Source organism: Petaurus breviceps, unplaced genomic scaffold (genome assembly GCF_028583685.1).
Source record: "Petaurus breviceps papuanus isolate PSGF00001 unplaced genomic scaffold, PetGlider_PUasm1.0 685, whole genome shotgun sequence".
Classification (NCBI taxonomy): Eukaryota; Metazoa; Chordata; class Mammalia; order Diprotodontia; family Petauridae; genus Petaurus; species Petaurus breviceps.
This window is the reverse complement of record NW_027186455.1, coordinates 4,680,365-4,697,782: the sequence shown is the minus strand read 5'-3', so window position 1 is coordinate 4,697,782 and position 17,418 is coordinate 4,680,365. Positions and strand designations below refer to the sequence as shown.

At 39.2% G+C, this 17,418-nt stretch overlaps 1 protein-coding gene across 5 annotated transcripts in view; it reads left to right on the top strand.

Moving 5' to 3' along the window:
• Positions 1-17,418, top strand: part of SIL1 (SIL1 nucleotide exchange factor) — a 254,806-nt gene that overhangs the window by 26,315 nt on the left and 211,073 nt on the right. The gene's annotated exons all lie outside the window — the stretch shown is intronic.

The following is a 17,418-nucleotide window of genomic DNA, read 5'->3' as shown; positions in this document are numbered from 1 at the left end:
GTGTGTGTGTGTGTGTGTGTGTGTGTGTGTGTGTGTGTGTGTGTGTGTGTGTGTTCTGAGTTGGTATTTTGCTTTGTGGGTTCACTTATGAAGAGGATCTTTTAATTTCCTAGTTGAGACTCTGAGTAGACGTATATTTAGAGCTCCCCTGACTACTCAGGTGTTGTCCAGTGATGTATGTAAAGTGTATAGCAATACAGTATATATATATATATATATACATACACATGTGTATATAAAGTGTATAGCAATACAGTTGGAGCCCTGTCTGTTGGTTTTTGTACTAATTTCTCTGCTTGTATTTTCTCCAAGTTCAGGGTACTGATCTTTCCCCTGAAGTAGTGAATGTAATTAAAAGTAGGATTGTTAACCCCTTTTTGAGCAGTCTTTCCTAGAAAAGCAGATCAAAGAACCTGTGCTAGCAGGCTATCATGGGTGTACTAGGGTGCTTTTTGTTACAGAGAGAGAGAGAGAGAGAGACAGAGCACACCCACAGGAGTGCTAGAAATAAAAAAAAAAAAACTTTGGAATCCTGTTTATAGAGGTTGTGTTTGAAGCTATGGGTTTGAATGAGATTTCTAGAGAGAAGAGAATGGAAGTGGGAGTGAGAGAGAAGGAAAAAAGATAACTCATCTTAAGTGATTGGGAAGGAAGATGGAATGAAGAGCTAACAAAGGAGAGTGGTTTGTGTGGTCAGAAGAAAATCAGTGGAGTGTCTTAAGTCAAGGAGGATGTTCAATAGTGTAAATTACTACAGACCTGTCATAGCCCATTATGTTTGGCAATTTGGTATTTTTCCATTGGTAATGAGAAAAATGTCTATACCGTGTTTCCCTGATAATAAGACACTGTCTTATTTAAATTTTTTGGACAGAAAACACCAGAGGGCTTATTTTCAGGGGAGGGCTTATTTTAATGAACATTGACAGCAATTTTAATAAACAGGTAAATGTGAACAAAAAAATGTACCTTTATTCAATAAGCAAATCACTGGGGAAGAACAGGATGACGCGCTCACTGCTGCAGCTCTGATTGGATGCAGCTCGGAGCGCGGCGTGTGTTTCAGGGGGGGGGGACTGTGCATACAGAGGGTACCGTAATGAAGTGTGTAGCGCAGGGGATCACCTTCACTACAGTAGCAATCTCAATAGGGCTTATTTTCAGGGGAGGGTTTATTTTAGAGGAATCTTACACAGTAAGGGGAGGGCTTATTTTTGGGATAGGTCTTATTGTCGGGGAAACACAGTAGTTGTCGGTAACAAAGTTACATTGCATGGTGTGTTGCAGAGTGTGTGGTGAGGCCGGAGAGGCCTTGGGTGTTGATAACTGTTTTTCCTCTTGAGTAACAGTTTCACTTAAATTATTACTAAGTGCAACTTTAAACAACAGCCAAAACAAATAAGTCATTCGCAACTATGCTAAAAAACATTTTGTGTACACAGTGCTGATTAGTTACTCTTTCTTTATCTCTTTCCTGTCCTTGTTCATTAATCTCTGTATTTGTATTTTCATCTTTCTTTTTATATAGTTACAGTAAATACACAACTCTCCCTCTCTCTCTCTCTTTGCTTCCACTTTATGGCTTTCCAAATTTCTGTATATCTGTAATTTTCGGTGGCTTTTTAGTAGCCTAGTCAGTGCAAAGACAGTGTGGCACATTATATAGAAAGCTGGCCTTCCAATCAGAAAGACCTTCAGGGTTCACATTTCTGCTCTGAGATGTATTAGCTTCTCTTATTCTGGGCAAGTCAACCTGTCAGTGGTCCAAGTTACTCCTAATTTTTTTCTTTTTTTCTCATGAACTTAACAAACAAGAACATTTCAACATACAAAACATAAAAGAGGCATGTAGTTTTTTAAAGTGTGTATTATATATAATGTGATAGTAAGAAAATGTTCCTTCTGTGTTCTCTTCTCTGCTGTCATATGTATACTTTTAATGTTTCATTTATGTTCTTTTGTGATAGTAATGGCAATTAAAGATTCCCCTGTATTGGCTTGGTTTTGAAATTGATTGTGTTAAAACCCAGAGTTTGTTAATCCCACCTGTGGGATGGGCTTGTTGATGTAAAAAGAAAGTCCTGAACTGGGAGGAGCTGGTGAGGTAGATTTGGAGAGACACTAGAGAGAGGCGGAAGATCTTTTTGGAAGCAGCACCTCGTGGAGAGAGAGAGACTAAGAGAATTGCTGGTGGCCGCTTTGAATTGCCCTGGACTTTTGAGACCTGCCCCCTGAGCTGCCAAGGACTGAGGAGACATGGCTGTTTTGCTGGTACTTTGTCTGTCTGTTTTGATGTTGTTTTGCCAGATTTGTCCACTGGTGAAAGACAGTCCTTTTGTTGAAGAAGTCCTGGAACCTGGCTGTTCGCTAAGAAGCCCTGAGACTGTCCTGCAGACAGAGAGTGAATACTGTCCACTGGTGAGGGACAGTGCTGTTGTTGCAGGGGTCTGGAGACTGTCCTGCAGACAGAATGAATACTGTCCACTGGTGAAGGACAGTGCTGTTGTTGCAGGGGTCTGGGAGCCTTTCTGTTGGTTCAGAAGCCCTGAAGAAGGATTTTCTTGTTGTATGTTTACAGAAATCCTGGGAGAGGGCTTTGCTAATGTGTTCAGGGGTTCTAGGACTGTTCTACAGACAGAGGATAAATTCATGAAGGGACTGGCAATGTATCTTGTGGCCTTGCTAAGCCTTGTCTCCCCAGGAACTAAGATTGCTGAGAACTTACCTCGTGTCAAGATGAAGAAAAGACCTCCATTTGGGTATTAAGTGCTGTGTTTAAACTTGATGTAACTCTGGGGTAGATTCAATTGTGATCCAGGGGTGGGAAACTTTTGACCTTATGTTTGGAAACTAATCTCCATTTGAGAAGAGGGGCTTTGTGGTGGACTTAATTAAGGTATAGCCTAGGGGTGGAGAAGTATTTAGAACGGAGACTTTGTAATTGATTGAATGATTGGAAGGTCCTGGGGTGGGGTAGTACTTGGAGATTATTTAATCACACTTAGTAAATGCTGTATTTGGAATGATGTCATGTTTTGATCTTCTCTGTTCTTAGTTGGTCACTGAATAAAATGGAGAGCACCTATGCTGGTATTTTGAACCTGGGAAGTTGCCTTTCTTTTGGCATTACATTACATCTTTATATGCCATCATTACCACCAGCTCCCTCCTCCCTTCCCACCCTTTTTTGTAACAAATCAGTGTTGTTGCTGTCTCCTTTCCCAGTCATGCCCAACTCTTTGTGATCTTGAAGAGATCCTGGGGTGGTTTGCCATTTCCTTCTCTAGCTGATTCTACAGATAAGGAAACTGAGGCAAACAGGGATAAGTGACTTTCCCAGGGATACATAGCTTCTGTCTGAGGTTAAATTTGAACTCAGGAAAATGAGTCTTTCTGATTTCAAGCCCACTGCTCTATCTACTGTGCCATCCAGGTGCTGTTAACAAATCAATAGAGTCAAATCAAATAAAGCCACACATTGTCTATACTTGTCTGAAATTGTAATCTCATTTGGCCTCTTTAATCCATCACCTGTCTGTCAGGAGGTGAGAAGCATGCTTTATACTCAGACCCCTGGCATCATGGTTGGTGTTTCATTGATCAGAGTTCTGGAGTCTTTTCAAGTTCTTTACATCATTATAGTCATATAAATTGTTTTCCTGGTTATGATCATTTCATTCTGCATCAGTCATGCATGTCTTTCCAGGTTTCTCTGAGTCCTAGGATGGACTTCCTATCTGTCGTTTCTTATGATAAAATAATATACCATTCTATTCATGTCATAATTTCTTCAGCCATTCCCAAATCGATGTTCATCCCCATTGTTTTCAGTACTTTGCTACATCAAAAAGGGCTGCTATCAGTACTTTTGTACACATAGGTATTTTATTTTTGTCTTCCAACTCTTTGGGATATATTAATAATAATAATAATAATGATATAGCTAACATTTATTAAGCACCTACTATGTGCCAGGCACTGTGCTAAGCACTTTGCAATTATTATCTCATTTGATCCCCACAACAACTCTGGGAGGTAGGTGCTATTATTAACTCCATTTTACAGATGGGGAAACTAAGGCAAACAGGTTAAGTAACTTGCCCAGGGTCACACAGCTAGTAAGTGTCTGAGGTAGTATTTGAATATGACTCTTGTTCACCTTAGGCCCAGCCCTCTGTGTACTGTACTACTAGGTATTCCTGGGTCAAAGGGTATTTAAAATTTAGAAGGTTTTTTTGGAGGGGTATAAATTCAATAATAAATTCAATAAGTTGCTTTCCAGTTCACATCTCCACTACAGAGCAGTGAATAGGAGGTGTAGAAAAATTGTCATACGTAGTATTAGAGGTGGTTTCTGATACCAGTCTCCAGAATCTTCCTATCCCTTCCTAGGCCGGGATCCAGACACTGGCCTCTGTGCCACTGGGCTTCCCTGGCATCTTTCAGGTGCCAGCTAAAGTCTCACCTTCTGCAATAAGCCTCCTCCAGCCCCTCTGAGTTGTAGTGCTCTACTTCTGTTGCGTGTCTCTGGCTGATCTGGTCTGCGTGCAGTTGTTTGCAGGCTGTCCGTGTAGGAGAGGCTACAGAAAACAGGCTGTCCACCGTTCTTTACATCTTCCTTTTGCAGGCTGCCTCCTTTGTGAGACTGAACTCGCGGAGGGCAGGGCCTATCTCTTACCTTTCATTGGATCCCCGGCAATGAGTGCAGTGTCAGCCTCATAGTTGTCTTGTTTTTGTTGTTGAGTCGTGTCCGTGGGGTTTTCTTGGCAACGGTACTGGAGTAATTTGCCATTTCCTTTTCCTGCTCATTTTATAGACAAGGAAACTGAGGCAGAGACAGGCTTTTAAGCCCATGGTCACACAACGAATTGCCCAATGTCACATTTGAACTCAGTTCTTTCTGACTTCAGACCTGGCTCTTTCTCCACCTTCACCACCTCTCTGCCCCGTAGGTATTGACTGACTTCCTGTAGCAGAACTCAGAGACCAGAAATCTAGCCTTAGAGGACTTTATTTTATTTTTGGAGGGGGTTAAGTGACTTGCCCAAGGTCATACAGCTAGTAAGTGTTAAGTGTCTGAGGCTGAATTTGAACTCAGTTCCTCCAGACTCTTAGGGCTGGTGCTCTATTCACTGTGTCACCTAGCTGCCCCCTACGACTTTATTTTTTGCTGCATCATTGATTTACCATCCATTTAGATCCTGATTCAGCCATGCCACTCTTCACTCCACAGTCATCTCTTTGCACATTTCTTGCGCATCTATTTTGTTCCCCTCCTTCTCTACTGCTATCCCTCTGAGGAGTTCTGGAACTATAGTTAGTTCAAGGATCCTTTTCCTATATACCTTTTTCTCCTCCACTATTGAATCCCTTTTTTTTCCCCTTTTTTTCCAGGGGGCAATTGAGGGTAAGTGACTTGCCCAAGGTCACACGGCTAGCAAGTGTTAAGTGTCTGAGGCCGGATATGAACTCTTTATTCACTGTGCCACCTAGTTGCCCCAATTCATTCCTTTCTTGTAAAATAGAAAAAAACAACAGGGTAGCACATTTAACCAAAATAGACCCCTTATCTGACAGGCAGCAAAAGGTAACATTTTGCAGCCATAACTCTCCAACTCCACTGAGAGAAAGTAAATGTATTTTATTGTTTTTTCTCTTGAAGCCAAGATTGCTCATAAAATCACTTTCTATACCTTGTGGTATTATTTTTATTTAATTGTAGACATTTTTTTCCCAGCTTCTGTCCTCTACTTAGTATCAATTCATATAGTTCTTCCAATACTCCTCTGATTTTGCCCTTTTGCTGATTTTTTTTTAATAGCACAATAATCCCTTATGTCTATGACCAAATGACAATTTGTTAAACTATTCCTTTCTGTCCTCCTTCTCCCAATCTATGGGCATTCACTTTGTTTTCAATTTTTTGCTGCTATGAATATTTTGACATGTGCAGAGTTTGACTTTCTGTTTGACTTCTTTGAGATATTTTCCCCAAGTCTGGGGTTGATGGGTCAAAAGGAATGAACAGCTGAGTGACTCTTATAGAATTCCAAATTGTTTCCCAGAATGTTTGAAGCAATTTACGGTCTGTTCTCTGTAGCCTCTCCTACATGGACTATTTTTTTCTTTTATCATCTTTGCCTGTTTCTTAGATGTAAATGATATAATTTAGATTAGTTTTCTAATTTAGATATTTTTGTGTTAAATGTTTTTTTCCTGTAAGGAATGTATTGATGGATTTTTAATAGTCCGTTTTGTAACTTTTCTCTTTCAATAAGGTGCTTAGATGAATTACATTTAATGTAATAGAAATTAAATTGTATTTGTGTTATGTCTAGAGGAAAGGATATGTATCTTATTTTTCCCATAAGTTTTATTCCTATCAAAACTAATCAATAAAGTTAAACAAGTTCTTTTAAGTTAGAAACTGTAGCTTGATCCCATTGGTTAAAGTTTTGTTTACTGGCTTACCAACTCCTTCTTCTCCTTTAAAGAAAATATTTGAAACAATTTAAAACCCTTAATTTATTTAAATGTCTTCTTAATTATATCCACTTTTAGAATTATGTAGAATCTGGGATATTTTTCTTTCAAAAGCTTATCTTAATATTCTTATGTTCTGTTATTTTCATTGATAACATCTTGTTTCACCAACTCAAAATTCTTTCCAGCTGTTTGTAGGGATCTTTTAAATGTGGACTTTTTTCAGCAAATTCTTTGAGTTGTTGATTTTTAGATGTCCTCTATTTGCCTTCAAATAAAACATTCCAATTTGTAGAGTGTGTGTATATTTGAATCAACATAATTTTAAGATATCTTTTTTTTTTTAACTAACTGCCTTCTTTCTCTCACAATTATTGACAAACCTGGGGATATTGTAATGTTAACTGGATTTACGTAATTTCTTTTCCTCTCTGTGGACTCTAAGAATTTTTCTTCATAATATTGAATGTCTCAGACACTTGAATTTTGGATTTCTTCATGTTGGGGTCCTATGACCTTTTTTCCACTTGGGGAATGATGGTTGGTTTTTGTCCTGGGGAAACTTCCTCTGATTTATTTCTACTAATATCCAGTTGTTTCCCCCAAACTTTGGGATTCTAGTTAATTGAATATTTGAACTTTTAAGTCTCTCTTCTGAGGCTTTCATGAGCTGATGTTGAGTTCTGTGATAATTTGACTTTGTCTTTGATTTTTCTCCTTACTAGCCGCTGCTTTTTACTCCTATTTCCTTTTTCTTTAAAACTTGTTGTTGCTTTGTATTTTTATTCCTTTATTCCCCAGTTGATTTTATTTTTTGGAATTTCTCCCATCTTTTCTTTTGCAGATTAGCCTTTCCTTTTTGTTAGTTTTGTTACTTGATTCTTTTATATTGCACACATCCTTTAAATTCTTCTTTTCCTTTGACTTGTTCACTATTTGTCAATGAGCCTTTTTTCTTTTCCACATCCACTCCCCTTGTTGCGTCTATGGAAAATTTCCCCCTTTTATCTGTCTAATATTGGATTTAAGATGAGATTTCCTCCCCTTGATGCAATGGAGATAGTGGTATTTTCTTGTCTTATCCTTAGAGTTGAAGGTGGTAGGGGATTTTGTAAATTGTTTCTAGTCCCTCACTACCAGACATTTAAGGCCAGTTACTCTGTAGACATCTCCCTACTCTTGCTTAAAGGCTTGCCAAATCCTTCCTACTTGTCCTCTCTCCAAATCTTGACAAAGTAAAAGCAAACAGTATTTCTACTCCTAGTTCTTCTGACTTTTTCCATCCTCTCTTCCCACCTTTTTATTTTTTTGGCTTGGGTTGGTGGTGTTAGGAGGGAACTCCAGGTAGTTTGTCAATTTTGCCCCCTGTGGGTCTGCTCTCAGTGACTTTCGTGCAAGAGCAGTGATTAAACTCTTCTCTGTACATCATTCCCTAGCCCAGTTTCCTGTATAAGGGATTTGACAGTGTAGCAGCAAGCACCCCAAGTGTCCTCAGGGTTGCTGCCACCACAGGTTCTTGGATCTGCTTTGTTAAAGGAAAGCAACTCAAAATGGGTTAACAAGCTTACTTTAATCAGTCAAACATATGTATCGTTTACCTAGTTCAGGGGAAAAAGGTCAGCACCCTGAACTTCAAAGTATACAGGCAGAATTATCAAGACAGAAACAGATCAAGTAGACAGCTTTCCAAACTGTCCAACCATTACATCCATACCCAATCAACATCGGGTTTTTTCAAAGGGGGGGGGGCCTCTGGACAACTGCTTCTCAGAATCCAGATCAAATCACAGAACACTTCTCAAAGTGAGCCCCAAAACAAAGCTGCACATCTGGGCTGAAAAAGCCTTCTCCTGGCTCAGAGAATGTAACAACCTTATTGACCCACTGGCCAATCAAAAAGTATCTACTGAAAAACAAGCCTCCCACCCCAGGCTCCAGGTGCATTTTAGCCTAGGGGCAGGGAAGATCTTTAAATTTGCATTTCCATTACTGTAAGTCAGCACTGGGCTCTCTTCTCTTTGCTTTCTACTGTTGGTCTTGGGGGGATTATGCTGGTGGGGAAAAGGATAGTATGGTAGTAGCAGAGGTTACTCAGGATGATTTCTCCCTAACTATTCCCTTAACATTCAAGTCCTGGAGGAGAAAGCTGAAGGAACTTCTGTCTTCTGTCCTTCCTGTCTTCCTCACCTTTATTTTATCCTGGATAATATGTGACAGAGGCAATTTCTTTTCTGCTTTGACCTTCTTTTTCCACTTTCTGGCCCACCGGCTCCAAACTATGTCACCTCCATTTTGGCTGAACTCACATCCTCCCCACTTGAAACTTGGACTCCTCTGAGGTGATTACCTTGGGCTCAAGTGATACTGTTTTTTCCATGTTTTGTTTGTATCTTGCTCAGAACCAAGTCTCACCAGTTTCACTGGTGGCCACTAGCTATCACTCCTTCCTCTTGCTTTTCAGTTCCTATTTACCCCTATTTTTCTTCCATTAGAATGCAGGCTCTTTGAGGATAGTCTTTGAGAACAGCCCAGTACAATGTCTGGCACATATTAAACTCTTAATACTCTCTCTCTCTCTCTCTCTCTCTCTCTCTCTCTCTCTCTCTCTCTCTCTCTCTCTCTCTCTCTCTCTCTGTCTCTGTCTCCCTCTCCTTCCCCCCTTTTCTGTATCTATTTAAATCTATCTTTATCCATCTGTCTGTCTGTCTAAATATCAATCTGTTGATCTATCTATCCACTCTGTTGCTGAGTTTAAAACTGGATATGGATGGCCTAAGGAGAGTGGAGGGGTGATTGCTATAGAGGTTTAATACCTGATCCTGGTAGAGATTGGAGTCCTGGCTCTAGAGAAGCTTCTCATTGGGTGGAATCTTTGTAGTTAGACTGAGGGATGGGAATCTATTGGGGGACTGAGATTGAATATCACCTTGGTAAGCAGAAGTCAGTGTTTTTGTATATGTTTTTCTGGTAAAAGAGACTTAAAGCTTCTTTGTATTCTTACACCTGCCTTCTGGTTAAATACTGGAGTCCTAAAAGCCATCAGAACCATAAGTGCAGGTTCTGTGATTAGGAAATAAACCTAATAATAATTAGGAAATAAACCTAAACAGGAATTTGAAGAAGAAAGTAGTGTTTTGAAATGGGGTTTAGCTAGCTTAGATAGCTGTTGATATTCTATGTCCATGAAGAGAGAAAACCAAGAAAACTCTTCCACAAATTCTTGGGTATCACCTTTTTTTCCTTATTAGAAGTTTTATCATCCATCATTTTTTTTTTAACCAGACTAGACATGGCCCAAACTAACCCCCAAAGATATTCATCCTCCCTATTCCTAATTTTCTTGGTAGTAGATGAGTGAGTGGAGAGGAAAAGAATGAATTTCAGTCTCTTGTCATTTGCTCACTGAAGTGAATGACTTTTTCTTTATTTCTTAGATTGTGCATATTACTATTTAGTGTTAATTTTAGAATATTGTTGTTTTTTAAAAAAAATTGATGCCTTTTGTTTTCACATTATTTTTCTCTTTTCTCATTTTCCTTACCTATCTAGAAGGCTACCTCTAGGGAAGGGGCAAGTGCAAATAAACGAAGTCTATGGAAAGAAATTGAAGACCTTAGGCACATAACAGTATTTTCATTTTTGCTGCTAATGAAGGAGAAGGGCTTCAGGAAAGATGAGGCATATTTGGGACATGAATAGTTTAAGAAATGGATTTGGATTTCTGGACATCAGGGTTAAATTTACCTAGTTGAAACCAGTACCAGTTACCCCTAGTTTTTCCCTTCTCTGGCCATACAGAATGAGTCTCATACCTCTGCCACATGAGAGCCCCTTATGTGCTTAAAGAATGCTACCATCTATCCCCTTCACCCCAACTCTATTCTTCTCCATACTTAGCATTATGATTTCTTTACATTATTGCATGTCATGAGCTCAAGGCCCTTCACGATCCTGGTTGCCCTTTCCTAAAGTTTTCTTAGTTTCCCTAGCTTATCAGTGTCCTTGAACCTTACTGCCTTGAATTTGTTGCAGCTCTAGATGTCATCTTGATGAGGCTCAGGAGAGATACAGGAACCCTAAAGACCAGAGTTCCAGGACAGGGTCAGCTGGAGAGAATTTGCGGACGCAAGCATTCATGAAATTAAGTTGGCAAAGATTTATTGTTATGCATTTCAGTGGGCAAGAGTCCTTAGGGAACCTGTGACCTCAGAGGGGTACAGTTAGAGTTTATATAGGATGAACTATAATAAAACATGTGCCAAATATGCTAACTAGGTGATTCAGGTTAGGATTAGGAAGTGGTTAAGGAGTGGTCTGTTCTGAAAGGAGCATGCACTTTTAGTATCTACTGCACAGGTGTTTTACACAGAGTTCACTGGGAAATAGCCTAGAGGGCTACACGGAGGTGTGGTTTTAGACCTGCAACATCACTAAGGCAACTAGCAGTCAGGGCTGACTGAAGAATGCTCAATCTACCACCCATCAATGTCTTGTTTGACAAGATAGATATATCTAAAACCTAAGGTATACATAATGAGAAATCCAGCATGTATGCAATAAGGTAGGGACTTGGTGTAGATAATTCAGTGGAATTCTTACAGGTACAGCTTGTTATGGTACCAGGGAGAGATGAGTATTTGGCTGAGGCCCATTCCTGAGTAATTGCTAGGCACAGTGTCTTTGGGGTGAGAAGAAGCTGGCAGAGATGAAGTGTTTTGAGGCTAGAGAAAAATGTGATTTTGGAATTGGGGTCCAAGCATGGGCACCCAAAGCACCCCATCAGTCTGACCAGCACAGAGTACGCCAGTCTTGTTCTATCCCTACTCTTGGAAACTGTGCTTCTCTTGATGAGGATCCCAAGATTGAATTAGCTTTTTTTGACTACTGCATCTTATTAAACCCCTCAGATTTCGTTCAAAGTGCTGTCTGATCATGCTTTCTTTAGGTTTTGTGAAGTCTATTTTTTTAATCCAAGCATAATTTATATTTATCTCTATTATATTTTTATTTTATTTGGCCCAGCATTCTATCCTTTAAAGATCCTTTTTTGATCCTGATGCTCTCATTCAAGTATATTAGCTATCCTTCTAGCTCTGAAATATCTGCAAATTTTATAAGCATGCCTTTATTCCAGTTATTGACAAAAATGCTAAATAGGAAAGGACCAAACACTGATCTCTGAGGATCTTCACTAGAGATCTCTTAAGTAGCTATTGAACCATTAATGACTATTCTTTGTATCCACCCATTTAGCTAATTTAGAAAACATATAATTATGGTTAATGTTTAGCCTAGGGGTAGGGAATCTGTGGCCTCACCTCTAGTGTAACCCTCAAGGGCCTCAAGTGTGGCCCTTTGACTGAAAAACTGTGAAATTTGGGTTTACTCAAAAGGCTGCACTTGAGGATATAGAGGGCCACTTATGACCTAGAGGCCACTGGTTCCCCACCCCTGGTATAGCTCATATAGCTATTCCATCTTTCCAGATGAATAAAATGAGTTTTTTTGGAATGAATGCTTTACTAAAATCTAAGTAAGCTTAATCTACATCATTCCTGTTCCTCCCATATCTATTACTTTAGTAATCCTGTCATAAAAGGAAATAGGGTCAGTTTGGCATGACTTATTATTTCTTTTTCAGTCTCTCTATATCTTTTATTTTTCGTCAGTGATTGAGCAGTTTTTTTCTTCCCTTCCCCCCCACACGGGGGTGGGGGTGGGGGAAGAAATATAAAATCCTTGTATCATATAAGCATAGTCAAGCAAACTATTACCTACTTGTATTCCCTGATTATGTGAGATAAATTTCCCAGTTCTTCATTTTTCTCTCCTAATAAATCCTTTCCCCCTCTTTCTTTACTTCATTTGACATCATCAAAACAACAAAATCTCTCCCAGGCCCTCTGTCTCATTTGAATTTTTCTGTGACCCCTGATGACATTAAAGTTCAGGAGAGATTCCAGTATCATTCCCTCTTCCGTCAGAATGTAAGTAAGTAGTTCATCCTTCTAAAAGTCTTTTCTGATTGCCACTTTACATTTGTTATGTTGTTAGTCTCTCATGTTTGTATTTCAAACTCTATATGCAGCTCTAGTCTTTTCATTAGGAATGTTTAGAAGTCTTCTATTTCGTGGGAGGTTTATTTTTTCCCTTGTAGGGATTATACTCTGTTTTGCTGGGTAAGTTATTCTTGGTTGTAGTATCTTTTGCCTTTTGGAATATTGCATTCCATTTTCTCTACTTCTTTAGAGTGTCTGTTGCTAAATCTTGGGTGATTCTGACTATGGTTCCTTGGTACATGAATTTTTTAATCTAGCTATTTGCAGCCAGAGAACCAGATTGTTTGTCTTTGATTTGGAAGCTCTCGATTTTGTTAATGTTGTTCCTAGAATTTTTATTTTGAGATTTGTTACAGGAAATGATCAATGATTTTTTTCTATTATCACTTTGCCTTTTTGTTCCCACATGTCTGGGCAGTTTTCTTTCATGATTTCTTGAAATACAATATTCAAGTGTGTGTGTGTGTGTGTTTAAAATTCTCTCTCCTTGATCTGTTTTCCAGGTCACTTGCTTTTGTTATGAGATATATTATATTTTCTCCTATTTTTTCAGTCTTTGACTTTATTTTAATATTTCTTCTTGTTTCCTGGAATCATTAACTTCTCTTTGATCCATTCTAATTTTTAGAGGATCTTTTACTTGATTGTAAAGTTTTGTACCTCTTAGGTTGTTAATTCTCTTTTCATGTACCTAATTTCTTGTAGCTCTAGTTTCTTCACTAATTCTTTCCTCTCTCACTTTCATTTTAATTATAATAACATTTTAAAATCTTACATAATTTCTTCTAGGAATTCTAATTGTTCCTGTGAGCAAACTGGTTTTTTTTTGAGGCTTTTCTTGTAGACATTTTGAAATTATTTTCTTTTTCTCCAGGTTTATGTCTTGGGTGTCCCTGGCATCATAATAGTTCCTTTTTTTGCTTTGTTTACTCATTTTTGGTGTGGTTTTCAGATTGCAAGGAATACACACCAACTTTATTTGAGGACCTTTCCCTGGGGGATGGTGGTGGTGGTATAGAGTCTTTGTTCCCACTTTTCCTTGTAGCCTCCAGGGATTGTACTGAGGACCTTTGTGGGGGAGGTGGACTTTCTTTGATCTGGGGAGTCCAGAGTCCCTTGTTCTACAGATTATACTGAAGCTTTTCCTTTACCCCATGCACCTTTCCATCATCTGAACTGCCCATTCCTCTAAGGATCAATGTAGTGAAAGACCCTTATTTGGTAACCGAAGGCCCCAGACACAACTGTCCCCTACCCTCTTTGGATCAGATAGAGTTGAAGTCTTATCTTATTTTACCCCCCAGTTTGAACTGAGTTGAGGACCCTTCCTTCAGCCCAACAGTCCTTTTTGTCTCATATCTGGGTCTGAGATCTCCTTCTTCTCTGGGGATCAGACTACTAATAAGTTGAGGCCTTTTTTTCCCTATCAACGGGGCTAAGAACTGCATTCAGGTTCTTTTCTTTAGAGTAGCTGGATCCACACTGAAGTTCTTCATTTTGCCCTGGGAGGAGATCCCCTCTTCCTCAGGGATTCAAATCAGAGTTACTGTGCCAAGGAGGTGGATCATGTAGTTGCATTTGTGTAGGGGAGGTGGGAGAAGCTGAGCTGACTGACTTCCTTCTGTTCTGCCATTTTGACTTGGTTTCTGGCATGACCAGATGGAGCCATGTGTGTTTTTTAATCTCCTGCTTCCTTTTCTAGTTGTTCAGAAACTATCACTAGCATTTCCCAACTAGATGGATTAATAACTCTGCACTGGCATTGTATCACACTTGGGGGTGGGGGGCACAAGTATAGGAATTTAAGTTAAGCTTACTGCTCTGCAGTTTGTATAATCTGTTCTCTTCCCTTTTTTGAAAATCAGAACATTTGCCCTTCTCTAGGTTCTATTAGCCTTCCTGTGTTCCATCTTTCAAATATCAGTTATCTGGACAGCAGCTGGAGCTCTGCCCGAAGAAGAACAGTTAGACATTTCTTTACTTGTCTTAATAATTTTGTCTTTCAAAAGATGAAAGAAATATGGGGGGCTGTTTCAGGACTGGGCATCATATTTTGGGACAGACATTGATAAGGAGGAAATTAGCTATGATAATTAAGGGCTTCAAAATCATGACGTGGGTAGAACAAATGCTTAGCCCATGGAGGAGAAGACTTAAGGATGCAGGATAATAATAGTCTTCAAATACTTGAAGACCTGTTGTGTGGAAGAGAAATTAAGACTTGTTTTGCTTGACCCTATAGGATAGTTAGACACAATGATGGGCATTGCTTAGAGGAAGATTTAGGATTGACCTAAAGAAAAACTTTAAAACAATTAGAGCTACTTGAAAAATGGTATAGGCTGCTTCAGAAGGCCAAGGTCTTAGGACCATAAGAGCTGGAGCAGTAAGGGAGCATAGAGGCAACTGAGTTCAGCCCCTTCATTTTACATAGGAGAAAACTGAAATACAGGGAGGTTCATGAGGTTCATGACTTGATCCAGGTCACACAGGTAATATGTCTGAGGTAGGATTGGAACACAGGTCTTAGTGACATCAAGTCCATTGTCCTGTCTACAGTGCCAAGCTGCCTTTGCAGAGGCCTTCCATCAAAAATGGAATGACCACTGTTGGGTATTTTATAGAGGGGATTTTTCAGATATGAGTTAGACTAGATGGCCTTTGAGGTACCTTCCAACTATGAGCTTCTATGATTATATGAATACCAAATTTCCTTTGTAGTCATTTCAGACCATAAACCAGAATAAATATATTTGAAGGCCAGAGGTCAAAAGGCTACTTTTCTGTTGAACTTCCCACCTCAGGCAGATTCCACTGTGGATGAAGAGCAATATTGTCTTCCCTCCTCTCTCTCTGTCTCTCTCTGTCTCTATCTCTCTAAATTATCCCTGTTCCTCTCCTCTTTCTTGGCAGAATCTACTTTCTATTCAAAAGAGTTTTTCTCTCAAAATTTTTTCCCCTATATCTATAACTACTGCCAGATTTGTATGTAATGTACCTCTCTCTCCTCCCTTATCAGGTCTTTAACATGTTTTCTTTGCTGTTTGTATTGTGAGTGTTGGTGACTACTATTAATCATGTTGTATCATGGTTTATGAAGGGTGGGTCATGGAACATCTTATTAGTAATAATACTAATTAACATTTATAATCTCAATTTATTAGCTACAGTATCATACCTATAGTAACTATTATAATACAATATAATATATTAACACAATAGTATATGATATATAGATATATTATAAACTAGGGTTTACAATTTCAAAATGTTTTCACACCCATTACTCCATTTAGTCTTTATAATCTAGTAACATACCACTTTTTCTAGATGAGAAAATTGGGGTTGAGGTTAAGTGGCTTGCCCAAGGTTGTTGTTAGTAGTGAGTGGTAGAACTGGGAGTATCTTGGTCATTTTACTGGTGAAAGGAGTCCAGCACTCCATTCACAACACATGCTGCTACCTTCCAAAAAGATGCTATGCCAGATATAGTCCCCATCCTCAGGGGCTTTAAGGACTAAGTTGAGATCTTTTTTTTTTTTTTTTTGGTGAGGGGATGGGGTGTCATACATTTTCATAAAAACAGGCATACATTTTATTTGACTTTATCTTTCATGAAATACTAAGCCAGAGAACTGCTTCTGAAGCAGTTGCTGCCCTCATGTTGGTTGACAGTGGTCTAAAAGGTCAATTATAGCCACTCTGTCTCCTATCTTTTACCTGTGAGTATGATCAAACAATAGGCTGCTGTCATGGAAACAGCTGTTGTCATGTCCTGTTCCACATTCTGTCTAACCTTAGGAGGATATGAAGTACAATAACAGTTGGACACTTCTGAATCATCTTATTTATGTACAAACACCCTCCTTTGGGAAATTTGGAAGACTGAAAGAGGAATAGAATTAGTGGAATGTTTTTTAAGAGTTCTCAGAGGTCTTAAAATAAGCTTAAAAAATTGGTCCTCCGAGCCCAGTTCTAAAGGCGGATAAATTCCAAATCTGCTACATACAGTAAGACTTTCCTCCTGTCCTCTGATCTCTTTACATTTTCTCTCTCAATTTATTTTAACATCCCCCTTTCATGGTCTTGCCTTTCTAAAAAGTTAATTCAGGCTTCCTTACTAGCTCCTGGCATGAGAATCAGCAGGGTTTCTGGACCTAATTTACTTTATTTTTCTTCTTTCTTTCCTTTCTTTGCTCCCTCTCAGCCCCCATTTCTCCAGACTGTCCCTGTCTCCCAGTCACAATGTTCAGTATGAACTAGAGTGGCAAGTAGCTTTAGAAACATGTCTGGGGCAGTGGTGATTTGGAGCTATTTTTGGCTTTTACTTTTAGATTAGAAATTCCCTCAAAGCTATAACTAGGAGTTCTTGAGTCAATGGGTCCCTTTTTTTTTTTTTTGGCAGGGTGGATGAAGGGAAGATGGAATAGGATGATACAAGGGTACAGGTACAGCCCTTGCTGAATTTGTGTGAGAAGAAATGTTATCCCTCAGAGAGTTCATTCTGTTTCTTTATAGCACAGCCATTGATTCTTGATCCCTTCACTACCTGGGAGGACATGGAGTTATGTGAAAGAAAGAAGGCCTGAAACGAAGGGAGTTTTAGTTTTGGTTCTCTGGGGATGACTACCAGGGGCTGAGTTAGGGAGCAGGGAGTTGTTTGCACATGCCACAGGCCAGTAGAATACTGACTATGGGAGACTAGTTAGGACTGACATGCAGAGAAAGTGCTTCCATGTTGCTGCACTGGTCTCTCTAGCATAGTTATAGATAAGCATTCTCTTTTCTCAGTGGTCTGAGTGTACTTTTCCCTTCAGCTCTTCCCCACTCTCTGTCCCTAATACACACATTATACCCTTTGTCTTAATGGGAATTG